This window comes from Phyllobates terribilis, unplaced genomic scaffold (assembly GCF_046119375.1).
Source record: "Phyllobates terribilis strain yellow unplaced genomic scaffold, ASM4611937v1 Scaffold_11__3_contigs__length_659146591, whole genome shotgun sequence".
In the NCBI taxonomy this organism is placed as follows: Eukaryota; Metazoa; Chordata; class Amphibia; order Anura; family Dendrobatidae; genus Phyllobates; species Phyllobates terribilis.
Window position 1 is genome coordinate 464,293,866 of NW_027362771.1, and position 22,750 is coordinate 464,316,615.

The window sequence follows — 22,750 nt, forward strand, 5'->3', positions numbered from 1 at the left end:
TCACCTATACATTTTCCTTCTGCGCCATGCTCCCCACACAATGTTTAGGTAAATTAGACTAAAGCCTTTTTTTTAGCGCAGACACAGGTATTGGTTTGAACTTTCAATTGTAATTTATTCATGAAGCCGAGAGGTTGAGGCTGGCAGTGCTATGCATCATTCTGTCAAAAGGACTTTTCCTCATCCACAAAACAGCTACTGTACCGCAGAGAAAACAAATCATTTGCCGCACAGACCAGAACATAGAGCCAGGGAAAGTCTTGACATTTCAGTTTTCTATAAATACATATTTTACACTTATACTGCTAAAAATAATTATAAAGCAGCCGTCTCCTCAGTATATAGGGTGTTAAGAATATGGATTTTTAAAAAATCAATTTCTTGCATAAGACACCTATTCATTTTATGTGATTAGGCATGTAACAAAATAATGATATTTAAAGAAAGAAATGGTTATACCTAGTTAAGGTAAAGTCTCTACTTTATGGGAGGTCCCATAAGCACTACCCTAGATACTTTGGGGTGGTGATTACAATGCACTCATGCACTGTGCGTATCGGGGGCACATAGAGTCCCTACATTGCACTAATACAGAGAGCTGCCATATGTTACCTGTGTAATCCCATATAACACATGTATATGTCTCTGGGGGCACTGATTTTAAGGGAAAATACATTCCTTATGAGGTGTGAGATTTTTGTCCTTTAAGATTGTATGAAATAAGAGGCATTAAGAGGTTTTTCATAAAGTATCATCAGCTTCTAAAGGTGTAGTATTATGGGCAACTCCATACAATGTAAAGTTTTCCATAGTATGATAGTTAAGTTCTGTCAAACGCTTGTCCTAGTGTTAAAAGCTAAATTTATGGATTTGATAATAAAGGAAACAATACCTACATTTTTTCTGATCCATTTTTATAATATTTTTTAGCCTCCAAAATTATTAAAGAGACTGTCCAGTCAGGAGCTCCAGCCCAATATATAAGCCGGTAATTATCCGCTATTTGTTTCCATCAGTGTTTTCTCTTGATAGTTTTATTAACTCAGATCGATTAGGGTAGAGCTGTGATCCGTGAATACAGTTCAGCTACAGTGTCTACATGAGGTCTAAAGTAGTCTGAGACACACCTCCTATGTGAACATTGGCTCAGGCTGCTTCTATCTCCCTCCTCCTGCAGCTCTGCCTCTTCAGATTGGCTGCTGGGTATAAACACATTTTATTATGTTTGTATGTAGAGCTGAGTTACAATTACAGCATAGATAGAATGATTTTAAAGTACAGACCAATAAACCAGCAGTGAGAAAAAAATGATTATCGGGTAATGTATCCTGAGACAAATGAAGCTACATAAAAGGGGAACTTGAAGTATTGCTTTAACATGTTTTGAGCCTATGTCACCGGAAAAAGTGTGGCATGTTCAATCAGATGGCCTAAGTATGGGGTTTATATGCCCTAGAAGTAATGCTAACATTACATTAACAGCACACGTGAAGTCTTACTGATCCAGTATGTGGAGGCTGTATACAGCCCCCTGCTCAGTGAGCTATAAAGTCTGTAGGAGTAGGAATTCCAGTGGAGATAGGATGGTCCAACTGCGCTGTTGGTGTAAAATGATCCGACTTTGCTCTTCGTGAAGAATGATCCGACTGCGCTGTTGGCCAAGAATGATCCAAGGGACAAAGGTCTATGCACTAAACATTTATTGTGATGTATAAAACTATGCGTTTCAGCACTGAACCAGTGCCTTCTATGGGCTTTTGAAGTGTGTGGGTTGTCATATTGGCTCCATGCCACTGTGCATAGACCCTTACTTTCTAATTTTTTGTTTTCTGTGATATATTCAAAATAGAAATATAGCAGACGTTTTCATAAAAAAAAAATCTTATAGGCCTCAAAAGTGAATCAAGATTGAATGTTAAAGGGAGTTTATTGGCCCACACTGACCATATAAACTAAGTACAAAGCCTTGTAACAGACATAGCCTCTAAATAAAATTCCCCCTTGGTGTTCCATTCTCTGCCACCATACTGTAGAAATTGATGTTTCATCAAAAAATATAATTAGGGTGCTCGGAGCACGATTACAGTCACCAAGAGGTTTAGCACCCATTAGTTTTCCAAGCCCCCACTTCTCTTACTGATGATTGCAAACATAGGTTTACCTGGAGCAAGCACTGCCTTCAGTTAAAGCTCAAGCAAGTCAGTGCTGTCAATCATCAGTGAGAGAGGTGGGGACATGCAACTAGTGACTGGAAGGGTGCACTGAGCACTAAAGGTGAGGCTTTTACAGGGGCTATATCCCCTACAAGGCTATGTGCTTACTTTATACTGTCAGTTTAGGCTGACATAAATCCTTTAAATATTCACAGTGCACCAATAAAATGAAATTGCCTTTTATAACCTAACTTGAAGATCTGTCATCTAGGGGTAAGCACATTTATCGAAAAGATAGAATACATTATACTGAAATAGTTGCCTCAGCTCTTCATGAGATAACATAACAATTGGCAGTAAATACGTAACATTATATGTTATTATGGCACTTTGTTTTCTTCAAGTCCAAAGGATTAATAGGTAATCCAAAACACACTATGGCCATGTTCACACGTTCAGTATTTGGTGAGTATTTCACACCAGTGTTTGTAAGCCAAAACCAGGAGTGGGTGATAAATACATAAGTAGTGATGTGTTCCTATTATACTTTTCTTCTGATCGTTCCACTCCTGGTTTTGGCTTACAAATACCAAGGTAAAAAACTGACCAAATACTGAACATGTGAATGTGGCTAAAGGCCGATTTATCAAGCTAAGTGCACCCAAATTCTGGAGCAACCGTCTTTCATACCTTGTACCATATTTATGATGTGTTTGTGATACATTTTATGACTTGTCTGAACAGGGGGTGAGATCTTGCTGGAAAGGGTGTGACTTATTGGGAAAGGAGTCTGGCTTAACATGTAACACAATACGCTAACCAATAGTTAAAAATTGTAGCTCACATTTCTGGCATAAAATTGTTAACTAATAGGTAGTGGAAGCTTAGGCTAGACAGTCTTAAAATTAGACAGAATTATTAAACAGCATATTAATAAATTTGGCACATTTTAATACTGTCTAGTCTATAGCTGCATTTAGGAGTCACGAGGTGCTAAGGTGCATTTACACTGCACGATTACCGAGATAGAGCATTCCTAGGACTCGTTTCAGGATAATCATTCAGTCTAAACAGTTTGCAGATCACTCACAAAACTAACAAAAAACTTGTTGGGTGAAATTATGTTTTGGTTTGCGCAAAAGATCATTGTTCTCGGCAACACATCGTTCTGTTTAAATAGGAGCTATGCTGACGAGAACAATAACAGCATATGTGCACAGAACAAATTATTACTGATCATTCAGTGTACATCTGGAGTGGAGTCAAACATGCCAGTCATTGGTCATCTAATGCAGCGTTAGTGCACCTTTAGATTACACTTTCTAAAAATTAGACATTTTTGATGAACATCCACTAATAAATGAATAGACTTGCAGGTTACTCAAAACTGCAGAGCAGCAAGAGGTGGAACTATCAGTCAAAAGTTTGTAATATGCTATCGATTAACTAGTGCTCAAAGAACAGAAAATGACTTAGTCTAAAACTCCAATCTCACCATGGTGGGAAGAAGAGAAATATTGAGTCTTGGATGTCTGATGCTTTTCTTGAGTGCATTTCTTTTTAAAGGGAACTAGTCATGTCCCCAAATGTTCTTTACCTGTAGATATGGGGTGATTCTGTAGATTAGTAATGTTCGAATTTTGCCTGTCTGGAGGAAAATGAGCTTTAATCCTCCTGGAAGCCGCCAGCTTTCAGTCATAGAGTGTCGACTGTAAGCACACCCCTACACTTTGATTGGCAGTCCACTCTGCAGCACATCTGTTCAGAGTGAGTTGTCAATCAAAGTGCTGGAGCATGCCACCGCTTACAATGCTATGAGCATTGACTGCAGTCACTCAGTGTACAACTCTATAACTGAAAGTTGGTGGCTCCAGGAAGGATTAAAGTTAATTTCCTCCAGGTAGTCAGTGAAACAGCTGGACAGTGTTATAACTCCATTAACTTGCAAATTTGCCACATATTTTCAGGTTAATCACATTTGGGGGACATGACAGGTTTGATTTAAAAACCAGCGAACCCCTATCTCCAAAAAAAAATAGGAGATAGGGGTAATTTTGTATTTTGTATAATTTATGCAAACTTTATTTTGGAGATTTCTGCAATTGTGCCTTTGTAAAAATTAATTATATTCAACCAAAATAGCCCAAAAGAGGAATTTCAACGTTTACCTCGCCATATGTTGCCTGAAGTGCAGCATGAAAGTTATCAGGGCAGCCCTGCAGCAGATGAAACCCGCTTTATGGGTACTTCATAGATTTTACATGTTTGCTATTTGTTTTAGGATGTACAATATGTTTTTTTTCATTAATTTAGTCTAGGCGTCTGTCTATATGTTATGAAATGGCATTCACTAGAATGTTTCCATCATTTAATGTATATTTAATAATAGTACAAGGCGACTATCACTCTTGGTATGTTGCCACTTTAATGACATTAGTAACTTTTTATAGTAGTTGGTAACATCAGAATTATTTATTGTCATGTTCGTAGACTCTATTTTAAAGTTTGGCTTCCAATATGAAGTTTTCTTTCACTGTTGAATGGTGGAGAAGCCATATTCCTGACCTTTATTCACTTTGATTAATAGGTTGCTCTGTTTTGCCTTTTTCCCCCCTGCGTTCAAAAATTACCATCTTTCATAAACGTAGTGGAAATAGGAAAAAATGAGGCTGGCATTAGCCCTTTTAGTCGTCAGGAAATTATAAAATGCGCACTTGCGGAGTAAGCAATTTTCACAATCTGCTGGCACATCCATCTTTTTAATGAGCCTTGTTTATAATGTGATGCTACGTTTCCCGACACCTAACCTATTTACATCTTTGCCCCCCCTTTAATTAAGAGAAGAACCAGTTAAAAGAAAGTAAGAAGAAATATTAAAATGATCTGATTAATTCAGCTAGCGGGAGGTTATGGGGTTCCAAGGTTATTATAACCTATAAAGGCAGTATGTGAAAAGCTCCGTTCATTTATAAGTGTATTAGGTGGAGCAAATTAGTGAGGCTGTACAGCTATGACAAAGGACTTCTCTCTATTCTATCGTACCCCCTACCGGAAGGGCGAAATGGCTTAAAGTTAGGCCCCATATTAGGCAAATGAGCTCTGATAAATCTTCGCTGTGCATCTAATGAGAATTCGGAGGGTTTTGCTGTGCTAATTTGAAAAGATTATCATGGATAGCTTATATGGGCACCTAATGTTCGTCGTTGCTACATCGGTCTGATTTTTTAGCTTGGGACATTCAAAGGGTTAAAGACAAACTTCATCATCCAGAAACACAAGAAACACAAAGGAAAGAGAGACATAATCTACATATCATTAAAGACACAATGACACTAAGGCAGGGAAAATAGAGAGTGCAAATGTTATGATGAGTGTAAAGATAGAAGGAGAATCCGGCTCAGATGTAGCAGAGCTGAACTTGTCATTAAGTGTTTCTATATGTGATCACTTAAATATTATGTCCTCTCTCCCGCTGTCCTGTGGAAGATGATAAACATATAATGAAATCACAGAGAGTTGTGAAAAAGAGCAAACTCAACTGGCTGTTTTAGAAAAGAAAAATAATAAAAAAAAACACAACAAAAATAATTATAACAAATAAATATTTGTATGTGTAAATATATAGTAATATTATGTAGACTTTGTGCATCTTTGATCCCATTTCAAATCATCTAACTCCAGCCGAAGAAGTGAAATTGATTCTTTAGTAAATTATCACTTTACAACTCTGGGGATCCAAATAATCCACCAATCACCATGTTAACAAACAGACAGAAGTGGTTTTCAATAGCTTAAACACCAGCTTAACACTAGGTGTGGCAATTAAGATATTGATTTTAGGCAAATGGATTGTTAATTATTCAACAGGTTCCCTTTCTTGTCTTAATTAACTCACAGCTCATTTAAATCAATGAGGACAGTCTCCAGGGAATAGCTGGGCTTCACGTCTTTTTTTTTTTTCTAGATACAGAACACTTTGTAAGAAGTTACTATAACTTACATGGGGCCCGACAAGCAACCCTTTGTTGTTCCAAAAGTCTAAGTAAGTAAAAGCCGCTCAATTGTGGAATCCCCTACTAGCAATAAACCTGTGAATTGTTTAAGCTGCAAAGATTCATACATGAAGTTCTTTCTTTTTGCATTTAGTTCCCAATTCATTCCGACTGTCCGTCTCCTTTCTTGTTTCAAAATCTAAAAAGTCATGTAGAATACTTAAATAACTATCCTGTAATTGTACTAAAAAATGTTGTACCGCACAATTGGAATATAGGGGTACAGATTGCATGTGCAAAACATTTTTGGCATTAATTTAATTTATTTATTCTTGTTGCTTATATAGAACTAACACATTCTGTTGCGTTGTACAGATATTGTCATAACGAAACATTGCAATGTGCCCTGGATGAAGCCGCACCTCCTACGCAGAGAACAATTCGGCATAGACGGCGACAACCCTGGCACACACCTCAAACACGTCTTCTAAAGCGGTGTTCCAGGTGCGCTGAAAGGCTGTGGAGAAAATCTAATCTGACCGAAGATTTCCTCCATTATAAATTTATGCTGAAAACATATAACTCTGCCCTTCACCTCTCCAAACAAACCTACTTTAACAACCTCATAATCTCACTTTCCAATAATCCTAAACGACTCTTTGACACGTTTCATTCTCTCCTCAATCAAACAGCACAGGCCCCGATCTCCAACCTCAGCGCTGACGATCTGGCCACTTATTTCAAAGAAAAAATTGACCATATCCGACAGGAAATTTTCTCCCAATCACCAAACGTTATGCATGCTCTCCCCCACCACATTGAATCTTGCTCACTTTCTGACTTCGAACCAGTCACGGAAGATGAAGTGATCAGGCTCCTTGCGTCTTCTCCCCTATCACCTGCACCAGTGACCCTATTCCCTCACATCTCCTTCAGTCCCTTGCTCCAGCTGTCACCATTCACCTAACTAAAATTTTCAACCTCTCCCTCTCATCTGGTATCTTTCCCTCTTCTTTTAAACATTCCAGCATACATCCATTACTTAAAAAACCATCCCTTGACCAGAACTGCACGGCCAACTACAGACCTGTTTCCAATCTTCCCTTTATGTCTAAACTCCTGGAACGCCTGGTCTATTCCCGTCTAATCCGCTATCTCTCAGACAACTCTCTTCTTGACCCTTTACAATCTGGTTTCCGCTCTTTACATTCTACTGAAACTGCCCTCACTAAAGTCTCCAATGATCTACTAACAGCTAAATCTAATGGTCACTACTTCCTGCTGATTCTCCTGGATCTCTCTGCAGCATTCGACACTGTGGATCACCAGCTCCTCCTCACTATCCTCCGCACTATTGGCCTCAAGGACACTGTTCTCTCCTGGTTCTCCTCCTATCTCTCTGACAACTCCTTCTCTGTGTCTTTCGCCGACTCCTCCTCCTCTCTCCTTCCCCTTACTGTCGGGGTTCCTCAAGGATCAGTCCTAGGCGCCCTTCTTTTCTCCTTATACACCGCTCCCATTGGACAAACAATCAGCAGATTTTCAGTTTTCAGTACCATCTCTATGCTGATGACACCCAATTATACACCTCTGCTCCGGACATCACCCCTGCATTATTACAAAAGACCAGTGATTGTCTTTCTGCTGTGTCTAGCATTATGTCCTCCCTCTGTCTAAAACTGAATCTGTCAAAAACTGAACTACTCGTATTTACTCCCTCCGCTAACCTACCTGTGCCCGATATTGCCATTTCCGTTTGAGGCTCAACCATTACTCCCCAGCAACAAGCCCCCTGTCTTGGGGTCATTTTTGACTCAGATCTTTCCTTCACTCCTCACATAAAATCACTCGCTCGTTCGTGTCATCTACACCTCAAAAATATCTCAAGAATCAGGACTTTTCTCACCTTTGGCTCAGCAAAAACTCTTACTGTAGCTCTTATTCATTCCCATCTGGAGTACTGCAACTGTCTACTTATCGGGCTCCCTCTTACTAAACTCTCCCCTGTCCAATCCATCCTTAAAGCAGCAGCCAGGATCATATTCCTCGCCAACCGCTACACCGATGCCTCTTCCCTGTGCTAGTCATTACATTGGTTACCCATCCAATATAGAGTTCAATTTAAACTTATCACGCTTACCCACAAAGCGCTCCATGCTTCAGTACCCCCCTACATCTCCTCCCTCGTCTCAGTCTACCACCCTACACGTGCCCTCCGTTCTGCCAGTGACTTAAAACTAAAATCCTCCATAATCCGAACTTTCCACTCCCGTCTCCAAGATTTCTCGCGTGCTGCGCCAATTCTTTGGAATGCACTACCCAGGACAGTTCGATTAATTCCCAATACCCACAGTTTCAAGCGGACCTTAAAAACCCATTTCTTTAGACTGGCATATCGCCTCCACACACTATCTGTCCGTCCCAGTTTTCCCCCATATTAAAATCTTCAATTTCAGGCTCATACCAACCATGCACATAATAGCCTCGGTCAGGACTGTACACATACTGGCAGGCGACCAGTTCATGTATTATTTATCCTATTTAGTATAACAAGGCTGCATTATACAATATATGTTCATTCTATCTTTTGTGTCTCCCCGATTTCCTCATAGACCGTAAGCTTGCGAGCAGGGCCCTCACTCCTTTCGATATGAAATACGCTTATTCTGTATTGTCTTTATAAGTCCCCCCTAAAATTTGTAAAGTGCTGCGGAATATGTTGGCGCTATAAAAATAAAAAAATGATTATTATTATAATCATTTACCATCAGCCCACATCCTCAAGTCAGTTCTATCTCAAAAAGGCAACCAAAAGCCAAAATAATTTGTCCTAAATTTTTTTTAAGCAGGGAATGTATTAAAATAAAGTAAAAAAACTGTTGTAGTACCTATTTTGTGTCATTTTTTAAAAAGAAAATCTTTAACAACTTCTATGGTAAATATGACATTTTCATTATTGGAACTATGATAACTTAACTATGCCATGTTCAGTATATAGTTTTTATACATGTGTATTGCTCAGGCATGGGAAAAAAATCCGCAGTCACTTTATGTGACTGCCGAACTATGACAGCATTTGGTGCTGATGCTCTCATGATTTCCTTGTATACCCTATGCTAGTCGGTGACTGCAGACTGCCGAATGTATGCCGACTGCTCTTATCCCTCTATTTTATTTATTTAACTCACTTATAGAACTCCATTAAATCCACAGCACTTCACATACATTATTGGCTCTGTCCCCATTGGGGCTCACAATCTAGATTCCCTATCAGTATGTCTTTGGACTGTGGAAGAAAACCGGAGAACCCGGAGGAAACCCATGCAAACACAGGGAGAACATACAAACTCCTTGCAGATGTTGTCCTTGGTGAGATTTGAACCCAGGACCCCAGCGCTGCAAGGCTGCAGTGCTAACCACCAAAGAAACATAAAAGAAGTATGTTGCACATCCCAATTATTAAAGTAGATTTTTATTGATAACAAATATAAAGAATCACACAGAAAGGATTTTGAGAACACCTAAAAACACTCAACAGTATATACGTGACTATTATCTCAAGACCAGGACTCTTACCCCAAGACAAGATGACAAGCATGAAGAGCATATACCAAAAAACACACAATATAATAAGTGGTTAATCATTGCCATAGATCAGATAGAAGTAGACAGAAACTAGTATAGTAATTTACTAGAAAAGTATTAATGCGCCATAATAAAATATTAATAGATTGAATGTGTCAAAGGTAAAGGCATCATATAACATAGATTGGCATTAGGCATTATAGTTGAATGGAAAAGGAAAAAGGAAAAACTGAGATTACAGTCAATGGTGATAATATAACTTGTTTACTGTTCATTACACACATATAAAGTGGTTCTGCAGCAATGCTAAAAAGACGAAATTAAATGAATCAGATTATACTAGGAAACAAACAAGACCAGTATATGCATGATATTGTAAAAAATGGCTGCACAAAATCCAACATAAGGTTTTGTTACATTCAGGATTCAGTAAATATGTCACAAGAATCCTACACAATAGTAAGATCCCAGAAAGGGTTGCAGAAAATCATAAGGAAAAAAAGGATATCAGCAAACCAGATGTAATCACCTATGGATGTGTATCAATATTTATTAAAAGGTATGGGATATAAATGTGTCTAGGAGTTAATTACATTAATAAAGTACATGTGCAAAGAAGTTAATAATGATTGTTGGATAGAATATAACCCATTATAAATTGCATTTGTAAGATGTTCCTCTATTAACATAAATAGAAATGTAAAGTTAAAATGGTTGATGGAACAGGAAAATAACACAGTTGTAGTTAGTACCATATTAAAAGAAACTAATATTTACCTTAATGAATGGATGGTGTAGCTTGCAATGACATGCGCCCATCCCGGCGCGCGCTTCGGCATACCTTCATCGGGGGGGGGATAGAAGAATAGCAGATAAAAATAATAAGCCAACTGTGATGATACAGCTTTTAATCTTAATCAGCCAGACATTTAGATTTGTTAATCCAAGAGAAATACACTAATATCTGTGTGTTGACTTGTAAATGTATGTGTATTTCTATAGCTGGTAAAGAAAGACAGACTAGTATTTGTATAAAACTGAATGTTGACTTCTCTTTGTTTGGAAACTATGATGTTTATTTACAAGAGCCCTTGCGATACCAACTATGTAAATAGATTAGCTCAAACAATGAGACCTGAGCCCTCCGTAACCCCTTGACCTTTGGAGGTATACTTAAAAAGGAGACATGCTTCAGTAGCAGGAAGAATTAAAACAGAGAAGCAGTGAGACTTTACAAGGAGAATCATAGATCAGACTCTCTAGAGACCATCAGCTTGGAAGCATGGCTTTAACCAAAGAGGCACAGATTTGGATTCCACATGATTCCGGTTAAAGGGTATATGACCCTGACTGGAAAGATATAGATCTGCTCCATTGACCATCAGAGAGCCTATGGATACATTTGGGGAGACCAGGTTGGGAAAATGAAGTCACCTGGCCCCATGGATATGTTTTTTGGGGTTGCCAGGTAGGACCCTCCGGTCATCTGGAACCCATGGATACATTCGGAGAAACCAGAATGGGATGAGCCAGGCACTTGGCTCCAATGGAAACTCTTGGAGGGGCAAGGGTGGGACCCTCTGGTCTCCTTGCCTTGTACCACGATGGACTGCTAGCTTCCTAAGCTTGCCACTGCCCTCTCTCTGTGGGGGCCTGCCAGAAGCGGGGGGCCACTGGTTGAGGTGGTTGGCCCTGGAAGTCTCAAAGTCGCAGCTGTTCTATCCCAGGCGGGCAGAGCGGAAGAGTGAGGACTGCGTAATGTTGTACCATCTTGGGTATTTGCTGGGACTGTTCTTTGTGTTTATTGCCCATTTTGTAGTTCAATAAAGTATTTCCACACTCTTTTACTCTGTGTTGTCTGAGTAGTATTGCACCCATGGAAGACCCCGTGTCTTCACACCAACCATACCTAAAAAATGAGAGGAGAAAAGTGTTTGACCATTATTGTATCACGGTCTGAAAGCACCTTCATCATTGAGATGTGCAGTTTTTTTCTGCATCTATTCTTATTCTTATATAATACTTTGATGATATACATTCTTTGCCCGCACTCACATTATCAAATATTCTATATGATATTTTGATTGTGCCAACCTGCCTGTGATTTTCTATTTGACTAATCTCATCCCACTTGTCTCACTTCGCTTCTTTCCAGAGAAGTAGAATGACTAATTGGCACATGGCCACAAGTATGCAAATCACATATATGTGGTCACAAGACTGATGTCTAGCATGAAGAATACCGGGGAATCATGACAACATGCACACCACCCACTGTCATTCGTCAGTCTGCAGTTACATACAGTGACTGCAAACGTTTGTCCAAACATGGAAAGCCCCATTGTGGGATATTCCTATAAGACATCTGACTTCTATGAGCCATACAGCTGCTAACAGAAAGTATCCATTGATCATGGGGGGTTTCACATTTATCTTAATGCCTGGCATGAAATTCAACCTTTCTCCTATAGTGAATGTATCAAATGTTATGTGCAAATTTGGAACTTATCTCAGAAGGACCTGTTCCTGCAGATGGTATTGCGCAGATTTTTCTTAAACATCAGATCAGTCTTATATAGATTTTAAGTCATCACGACCAAAGGAGCCAATTGTTCGTGGTGTGAAAAATAAGATGAATGCGAAACAGCAATGACGATCCAGTGATCCAGAATAAAAGTGCAAAATATATTTCTATTTACAAAATTACATAAATAGAACATCATATTAGAAAAGCTCAGCAGCCCGACTTAAGTTTCGCCTTTTGGCTTCTTCTAGGGCGCTGAGATCTCTTGATACTGTTGAGTTTTTATGATATGCTGTTATATCTATGCCATTTTATAAGTAGAAATGCAACTTGTGCTTTTATTCTGGTACAGTGTAACTTCACTATTGTGGATCACCATTTTGCATTTTTCTCATATTCCAGAGCACAAACAAGTATCTATCATCTCCTGCGAAAGTGTAGGATCCAGATCCATATGATAAGTTCCAAATCAGTCAGTGCAATTTTGAAAACCATGTGACCCACCTGAACCTTAATGCATCATTTGGAATTACGGATATTGACTCTGTTTACTTAGATCTTACTACATTTTTCCTTTCCCTCATTTTTCTAATTTCTTTTTTAGTGAACCAAGCAAAGTAATGTATACCAAAGTACTGCACAATCCCCTTAATAAATGAATCAAATATTATTTATAGATAATTTTATGGTAATAAAATTATATAATTATTTAAAACCATATTTCATTAGCCATTTGTATTAACTCTGTTTTCTGCTTTAGTTATATATCGTTTTGATGTTGCATGCATGAAATGGTTAAAAAAAAAGTTAAAGCATTACAATAATGTAATAATATATATTTCTTTTTTTGGAAGAGGCATGTGGGAGGGGGATAATATTACTTTATACTTATTCCTTAAGTAGTTTTTTCATTCTTTGACATAATCAATGAAAAAAAAGAAAAAAATCTTGTTGTTATTCTAGTTTTTTATTTTGAAATGAAACTGAAAACAAAAGACTAGAAGTGTTATTATTTTTATTGTAATTATTATGATAATTATTTATGAAATCTATCAATCTAAACATCTATTTATTGCTTTAATTTATTCTTGTAATTTATAACAGCTCTGTTTGGAATATAGAAAGTTTTCTCACGTTATCTGAAATACCTGTGTTTTTCTTAGAGAAGAAAAATATCTGAGAGTACCAGAACGTGTTTGCTTCTAAATCCAGAACTGTTTGCAATCAGTGAAGCTACAAGAATTTGTGGCAGAAAGTCTACAAAAATAAACACCAATTCCCTGCCGAGGACAAAGCATGAAAAACAAAATCATTATCCATTTAATTTTTTTTTCTGCACTCCTTTTGGACAGTTAATTTTATTGTTAGTTTGCCAACAGAATAACATTAAGTGTTTGGAAAAGTAAAGTAAATACCATATTAAAGCACAAGTGGTGTATGCCAAAATTTCATTATGAACCTTGTTAATCTGTAATAAACAATGTGATTTAAAAATGTTTTCATACAAATAAAAATAATCAAAGTATAGGTCAATGCTATGTATTCTCATTGTAAGAGAAATACTAAATTAAACATAAGTGATATAACAGACAAAAGTCGACTAAACATTGCTTCGAGGAATGATTATATCAGCGTTCATGTATACGGCTTCATCCATATGGCAGTGCTATCTGAATCAAATGTGTACTGTGTGGCAATATGAATGCCTTATTCACTATGAGGGTAATTGCCTAACACTGGCATTTAATATATTTGCCTTAATGAACAGCCAACAAGATAAACACCTATACAAACAATACTAATAATCATATGAATATTATCAGTGGAAACGTAAAGAGAAACCTAAAAACAAGACATATCCACTGCTGATTAATCTAGTAAATTTTATTGAACAATATATCAAAAATACTCAAATACAAAGAATAAAAATGAGTAAAAACAAGTAGGGAGCCACATGATAAATAACATCACTCATTTAGAAAGCTCTGTGTGAAACGTACGTCGGAGTGGGGGCTCTCCCTATTTGGTATGTCTCTTTCTTATGGTGTATTTTGTTGTTATTTCTAGTTCACTTGGTAATCATAGGCATTTTTATTCATGTATTTTTGTATACATATATTTATAAGAACTTTGATTACATTCCATTATTACTGCTTGCTTAATTACATTATGGCACCATAGATATTTATACAATATTTTTTACATACCATTATAGGGTTTTTCTTTTGCCCTTTGTCTGTTCACGACCCTTACATTATTTATCATGTGGCTCCCTACTTGTTTTCACTAATTTTTATTCTCTGTATTTGAATATTTTTTATACATTGTTCAATAAAAATTTGTTTGATTAATCTGCAGTGGACATGTGTCTTGTTTCTAGGTTTCTCTCCCCAACAGTGAATAAGTATAAAATATTGCCAAATTTATTAACAGGCAATTCTTGAGCCATTGTTATGCCAGAAAATGAAATCTACTCAAACTACTGGAGAAGCTCAAATAGATTTGCCCCTATTTTGTGCCGAAATTATAGTAAATTTGCAGAGCTGTGTTTGATCATGCTCCACTGTTAAGCTTCATCCATAAGGAGCAATACTATTAGGTGAGAATACTTTCGTTACTTAGTGTCTGATAGTGAATGACACAATTAAAAGTTCATTTGCCAGAAATAATGCATGGATGTGTAACAAAACAGAGGCATATCATAGAACTTTATGGCCCAATATGTTTTTATTGGTGTATATTACTATTCTGCAAAACTTGTACAGAGCAATAATTCATCAATGTCCATGTGGCCTAATGGATGGCCATACACCTTAGATGGCTTAGATGATTGTGTACGTGTTCCTAAAGAAGGAGGACACATGCTGGATCTTTTAAAACAAATCACCATTGAAAACTGTTACTGAATTTGTTATTTAATAATTTATATTGAAAAAAAGTTTCTTCATTTAAATGGTTTCAATCCATTAGATTTAACAGTTGATCAAAATAGTACTTAAAATAAATAAATAATAAAAAGATCAGTAAGATTTAACTTAACCACATGTTATATTTTTATTTGTATTTTTATGTCTATTTTATATTATCCATTCACAATAAATATTAATACTAAACAATTGACCATGACACATATCACATCATAAGTGATACAATTTTCTTGCCTTACAAAATTATACATTATTTTTTGGTCGTGTATGAAATAGGCCTAAAAATGATAAAATAGGTAAATTAACATCCATATCTAAGTGACCTAACAATGAAATATAATATCTCTGCAGATTATGCCCCGATGTCATATTCAGAGCTCACTTTCAATCATGCAAATGTTTTTTCTTTTTCAATATGCTAATGCAATCTGATTGATTTCTGTTGTAAAAGTTAATTACAATGTGTTTGTGAGTCCCTAAAGATGATGCATTTTATGTTTATAACCAGGATTATTAAAATGTCCTGTCTCCATTACAGGACTCCTATCTCCAACACTAGAACTAATTGTAGTCCTAAATCACTACAACCTCTGTGTAAAACATAACACAAGGGCAACATTGCATAATTTTAATTAATTTTAACTTGACCAGAGCAAATTCATTTTGCTTTTCCAGAAGGATAACTCATTTGTCTTCTCGTCACTTTCAGGTGATCATGGAGTTGTGGAACTTATGTGCTATGTTCTATCTACTATTATCTGTCAATCATGTCATTTATTTCTAAGGAACATTTTATACTGACTGTACAATGTCATTACCATTATATTTATGATTGTGAATGCAGTTAAATGCAGTTGTACAGTATATGTTTTCTTTTATAGGACGGAGAAAATGTATTTGTTTATGGTTGCTTATGTAGTGCCAAGTTATTTTGAAGAACTGTACATAGATTTTCAGTCCCTGTCCCAAATTGTCCCAAATTTCTCTTCAGTCCCTGTCCCAAATTGTGCTGACAATCTAATTTCCCTATTTCTTGCACTCATACAAGGGCTAGTTTCAGGGAAGTCAAATTATTTAGCAGTGTGTTTTGGAGTATAGGAAGAAACAAAAGTACCTGCAGAATAAGCATAGAAATATGGGAGAACATACGCCATGCAGGTGTTGTCCTTGATTGATTCCATTGCTGGCAACTGTGCTAAACACTGAGCAAATTCGGTAAATTGGTTGTATATTTTTTTACATTTTTTATTCGAATAATGGAAATATAGGTAAAGAATGGACAGTGTAGTACCCTACACATATATAGGATACATGCCATCATGTGCATACATGCGGTCACATGCTGACTAGACATGTGCGGCATCGCTCAATGCAAGTGTATGGAGTGAGGCTGGACATGTCTAGTCCGAATGTGGCCTAAAGTATGCAAATCTAATATTTGAGATCATATGACCGTTTACTCCTGGCGCTGATACATAGAGTGAATTCAGACTTGTACCCTAAGGCCACAGCCCCATTATTAGTATTTGGTCAGTATTTTTTCTCAGGAGTGGGAGAATCCTCAGAGCGTGCAGTGCATGCGTTGTGAAAATTTATGACTCTGCAATCACGTAGAGTAACTACAGACTCGAACCCTAAGGTTAGACAACCCCTTTAAGGCCACAGCCCCAATATCAGTATTCGGTCAGTATTTTTTCTCAGGAGTGGGAGCCAAACCCAGGAGTGGGTGATAAATGCCGAATTGGTGCACTTGTTTCTATTATACCTTTTCTCTGATTGTTCCACTCCTGGTTTTGGCTCCCACTCCTGAGAAAAAATACTGACCGAATACTGACCAAATACTGATAGTGTGGCCATGGACACCTCCCCTTTAACCCACTACATCAAGCTCAGGAACCATAATGCTGAGATTTCTGAAAAAAATTTATAGAAAGGTTTTAACTATAAATCCTTTGGTACAGTGATAAAAGTAGTGACTTATAAAGACTCTGGACACTTTAGCACAATTTTTTTTATTGTTCATTTGCTTCCTAAAAGCAAAGTTAAGCAGTTTTCTAGATAGACTCCATTAAAATATTTTTACTATTTTGCTGCCGAGAATTTTTTTAAAATCTTTTATTATACTGAATGATATGCAAAAATCTTACAAATCTGTCAGAACTTCTGCTCACTATTGACACATCTCTTCACCCCTTACCCTCTCTCAGTGTTAGAGATAAAGGTTTGTAGATGGTTGTACACAAATATCAAATGCGAACAGAGGGAACATTTTCTGAAATCTCAGTATCAGCAGAGCAAACAGGCTACAGGTAAGAAGGAGAAGCAAATGAAGGGGAAATAAGTGCAGGATAGAAGCTGTGATGACATATGAGCTAAAGAATTTAGCAGCACCATGGAGACAAGCAGACCTCACATCCAGCCTACATAACTGAGAAAGACACTCCCAAAAGAGAAAAATCGTAAATTTGGAGAAGGATGCAATTTGCATATCAGGGGGTCTGAAACTGAATGAAGATTGTAGACTTAGTGCAACTTTAATTAATATAGGTAATCAAAACTTATTTTGAATTTTTTTTCATGTCAAAGGAGTCCATAGCCTTTAAGAAGGGTTAAACAACACATGGATTTCTGCAAGTACATTCCTATGAATGGGAAATATTCAAATTTTTCTACTACAAATTTTCCAATTGTGGAAATTCCCTTACGTATGTTCTGGCACGATCTTGATGTGGTAACTAACAGTGACTCTGAATAAATTAAAGATAAGAGATTTGCTTAGAAATTAAATGAATTCACCTTGAATTTTACAAGAAATTGCTGATTGCCAGATTCTGATTTTTTAACAATTGTATAATCCAGCAAAATGACAGCCAGCTGGCTACTATTTTTCTGGATTCCAGAGGGCCAGGAAGGGGGTTAAACAAATTTAAGAAAAAATGACTACTTATCCTGCTCTCACCTAATTATTTGGTCCATTTATCCGCACACTATTCTCTGGACCATTTTCGTCATCTTCTAGCGCTTGACATCTGGGTGAGCATAATTTTTTTAATTTTTTTTTTTTCACATATGTTATAAATATGAAAAAAGTAATTTGATTTGTATGGAATAAAGTCGATACAAATAAAATTTCCTAGTCAAACTTGTGCAAACTGCAAATTTGTAGGGAGCATCTTGCACTATTTAACACATTGCTTTATTCTGTTGTGCTTTGTACAGCACTAGTATATCTCCATATAAATATCAATGGTTGTCCATCGCTATATAAGTGCAACAATCTTATAATGAGTTACAGTCCAATTATGCATCTCCTCCTGTTAGTCCTGACGCATTAGTGTTGTATTACTATGTAACCTTGTTATATATTGTTAACTTTATTATTTGAATAAAAATCATTATTTTATCCATCATTATGGCTGTAGTTTTGGTAGTTGGTCTTGTTAATTTATAGACATGACTTAACACATACTAGCATTGCCCAATTAATATTTTAATATACAGTACAGACCAAAAGTTTGGACACACCTTCTCATTTAAAGATTTTTCTGTATTTTCATGACTATGAAAATTGTACATTCACACTGAAGGCATCAAAACTATAAATTAACACATGTGGAATTATATACTTAACAAAAAAGTGTGAAACAACTGAAAATATGTCTTATATTCTAGGTTCTTCAAAGTAGCCACCTTTTGCTTTGATGACTGCTTTGCACACTCTTGGCATTCTCTTGATGAGCTTCAAGAGGTAGTCACCGGAAATGGTCTTCCAACAATCTTGAAGGAGTTCCCAGAGATGCTTAGCACTTGTTGGCCCTTTGCCTTCACTCTGAGGTCCAGCTCACCCCAAACCATCTCGATTGGGTTGAGGTCTGGTGACTGTGGAGGCCAGGTCATCTGGCGTAGCACCCTATCACTCTCCTTCTTGGTCAAATAGCCCTTACAGAGCCTGGAGGTGTGTTTGGGGTCATTGTCCTGTTGAAAAATAAATGGTGGTCCAACTAAACGCAAACCGGATGGAATAGCATGCCGCTGCAAGATGCTGTGGTAGCCATGCTGGTTCAGTATGCCTTCAATCTTGAATAAATCCCCAACAGTGTCACCAGCAAAGCACCCCCACACCATCACACCTCCTCTTCCATGCTTCACGGTGGGAACCAGGCATGTAGAGTCCATCCGTTCACCTTTTCAGCGTTGCACAAAGACACGGTGGTTGGAACCAAAGATCTCAAATTTGGACTCATCAGACCAAAGCACAGATTTCCACTGGTCTAATGTCCATTCCTTGTGTTCTTTAGCCCAAACAAGTCTCTTATGCTTGTTGCCTGTCTTTAGCAGTGGTTTTCTAGCAGCTATTTTAACATGAAAGAGATGTGTCTGCTACTAGAACTCTGTGTGGCATTGACCAGGTCTCTAATCTGAGCTGCTGTTAACCTGCGATTTCAGAGGCTGGTGACTCGGATAAACTTATCCTCAGAAGCAGAGGTGACTCTTGGTCTTCCTTTCCTGGGGCGGTCCTCATGTGAGCCAGTTTCTTTGTAGCGCTTGATGGTTTTTGCAACTGCACTTGGGGACACTTTCAAAGTTTGCCCAATTTTTCCGACTGACTGACCTTCATTTCTTAAAGTAATGATGGCCACTCGTTTTTCTTTACTTAGCTGCTTTTTTCTTGCCATAATACAAATTCTAACAGTCTATTCAGTAGAACTATCAGCTGTGTATCCACCAGACATCTGCACAACACAACTGGTGGTCCCAACCCCATTTATAAGGCAAGAAATCCCACTTATTAAACCTGACAGGGCACACCTGTGAAGTGAAAACCATTTCTGGTGACTACCTCTTGAAGCTCATCAAGAGAATGCCAAGAGGGTGCAAAGCAGTCATCAAAGAAAAAGGTGGCTACTTTGAAGAACCTAGAATATAAGACATATTTTCAGTTGTTTCACACTTTTTTGTTAAGTATATAATTCCACATGTGTTAATTCATAGTTTTGATGCCTTCAGTGTGAATGTACAATTTTCATAGTCATGAAAATGTAGAAAAATCTTTAAATGAGAAGGTGTTTCCAAACTTTTGGTCTGTTCTGTACTTTTGGAGCAATTTTGTTGGTATTAAATTGGTTTAATTTATCCTCTGGGCTACATACTGTAGTTTTAAAAAAATCTCAGCTTTATCAGCAGGAAAGAATCATTATAGAACTAGTAAACCTGCTGCCAGTTAGTCCTCCATAGTCATGATCTCTGTATATCTCCGCCCTCACTACTGATTGGCAGATTTCTGCCTATGCACAGTGTACACATAAAGCTGCCAATCAGTGGTGTGGTCCTAGTTATAAAGGGCTCTGCATCTAGAGGACTGGTAGATCTGCAGCAGATAAAACAGTGATGTTATCAAAATTGTAGCAAGCAGCCCAGTAATTGATACATCACTGGAATCAGGTTTTCTGCCTCTATGTCATGATGTGCTCTAATTCTAACATTATATACCTCAACTGTATCCTGTAGACTTGCAGATGCTTTACAAGGAAAAAGCATAGTTCAGATTAAAAAAAAAAAAATTGACTACTCCACCTTGTGGTTGAAGTATAATGTTATAAAATGGCATTTGATTGAAGGTCTACGGTGATATGCACAATTTTTAATATTTTAATAATTGTAATTTTTAATCTTGGCAAATATTCACAATGTGGTTATTATTTTAAGATAATCACTGTAGTTATGCTCTAGGTTTACTTTCCTGTTCTTATTTCCTTTGAACCCAGCTAAAAGTAGATGGAAAAGGTTCATTTCAGCGCCTGACCTGTGTAATGTTGTCAATGGTGATTTCCTCTGTCCATAACGTCTAACCGTGCTGACATCTTTCATAGACTTCGATTGTGAGCGTGTCCAGTCTGAAGGAGGGGCTTTTTAACAATTCATGTTATTTTTACTCAAAGCTGCAGTTTCTCATCGGAAAATGTGTTTGGTTACTATCTGAAAAATGTCTCTGGAAGGAAAAAAAAGGGAAGAGATGCAGACCACTTAACTCGGTCTGGTATAAAGAGTCTTGTCAATGCGATTCATGCCTTTGGAATTCTCCTGGAATTTACTCAGTGTACGACCTACTTGGGCTCTTATTAGCTTTCAGATATATTAGATGTTGCAAAATAAATAATTGAGAAGGACATTTCTTTATTCCTCGCTATCTCACTGACTTGTCCTTCTGGTTCTTGTCACTACATTGTAAACAGAATAAGGCCTTTTTCTTTCCCAGAAACTCCTTTTGACCACACTATGCAATATGGAGAAGGGTGGGAGCTAATGCACCACGAACAATACATTATTTTAGTGTAACAATACAATGTGAGAAAATCATAACCTCCTCATGTAACTTGGTATCACTTTTTTTTTTTTTAAAACTTTACATAATGGCTCATGAATCAAGAACAGGACTTTCACAGCACATTTTCCATGGATTGTACATTAATATTTTAATGTTTATCTTCAGTGTGTGTCTGTAGTATTGTCACGGTATATCTATACATCCAACATGTGTCAATAGATTGAAAACTGCACCGGATAGGCTGAAATGTAATATCATATCAACCATATTTTATCTCTTTTTCACTGTTTCTCACTTTCATTTATTCGTATTATTTTTTTTCCAAAAATAGCACAATTATATGTACCTTTAGGCCACATTGAAACGTTCAGTATTTGGTCAATATTTTGCATCATTATTTGTAAACCAAAAAAAGGAGTGAGTGAAAAATACAGAAGTGGTGACGTGTTTCTATTATACACTGCTCAAAAAATAAAGGGAACGCTCAAATAACACATCCTAGATCTGAATGAATGAAATATTCTCATTGAATACTTTGTTCTGTACAAAGTTGAATTTGCTGACAACAAACTCACACAAAAATCATCAATGGAAATCAAATTTATTAACCAATGGAGGCCTAGATTTGGAGTCACTCCCAAAATTAAAGTGGAAAAACACACTACAGGCTGATCCAACTTTGATGTAATGTCCTTAAAACAAGTAAAAATGAGGCTCAGTATTGTGTGTGGCCTCCACGTGCCTGTATGACCTCCCTACAATGCCTGGGAATGCTCCTGATGAGGTTGCAGATGGTCTCCTGTGGGATCTCCTCCAAGTCCTGGACTAAAGCATCCGCCAACTCCTGGACAGTCTGTGATGCAACGTGACGTTGGTGGATGGAGCGAGACATGATGTCCCTGATGTGCTCAATCGGATTCAGGTCTGGGGAACGGGCGGGCCAGTCCATAGCTTCAATGCCTTCATCTTACAGGAACTGCTGACACATTCCAGCCACATGAGGTCTGGCATTGTCCTGCATTAGGAGGAATCCAGGGCCAACCACACCAGGATATGGTCTCACAAGGGGTCTGAGGATCTCATCTCGGTACCTAATGGCAGTCAGGCTACCTCTGGCGAGCACATGGAGGGCTGTGCGGCCCTCCAAAGAAATGCCACCCCACACCATTACTGACCGACTGTCAAACGGGTCATGCTGAAGGATGTTGCAGGCAGCAGATCTCTCTCCACGGCGTCTCCAGACT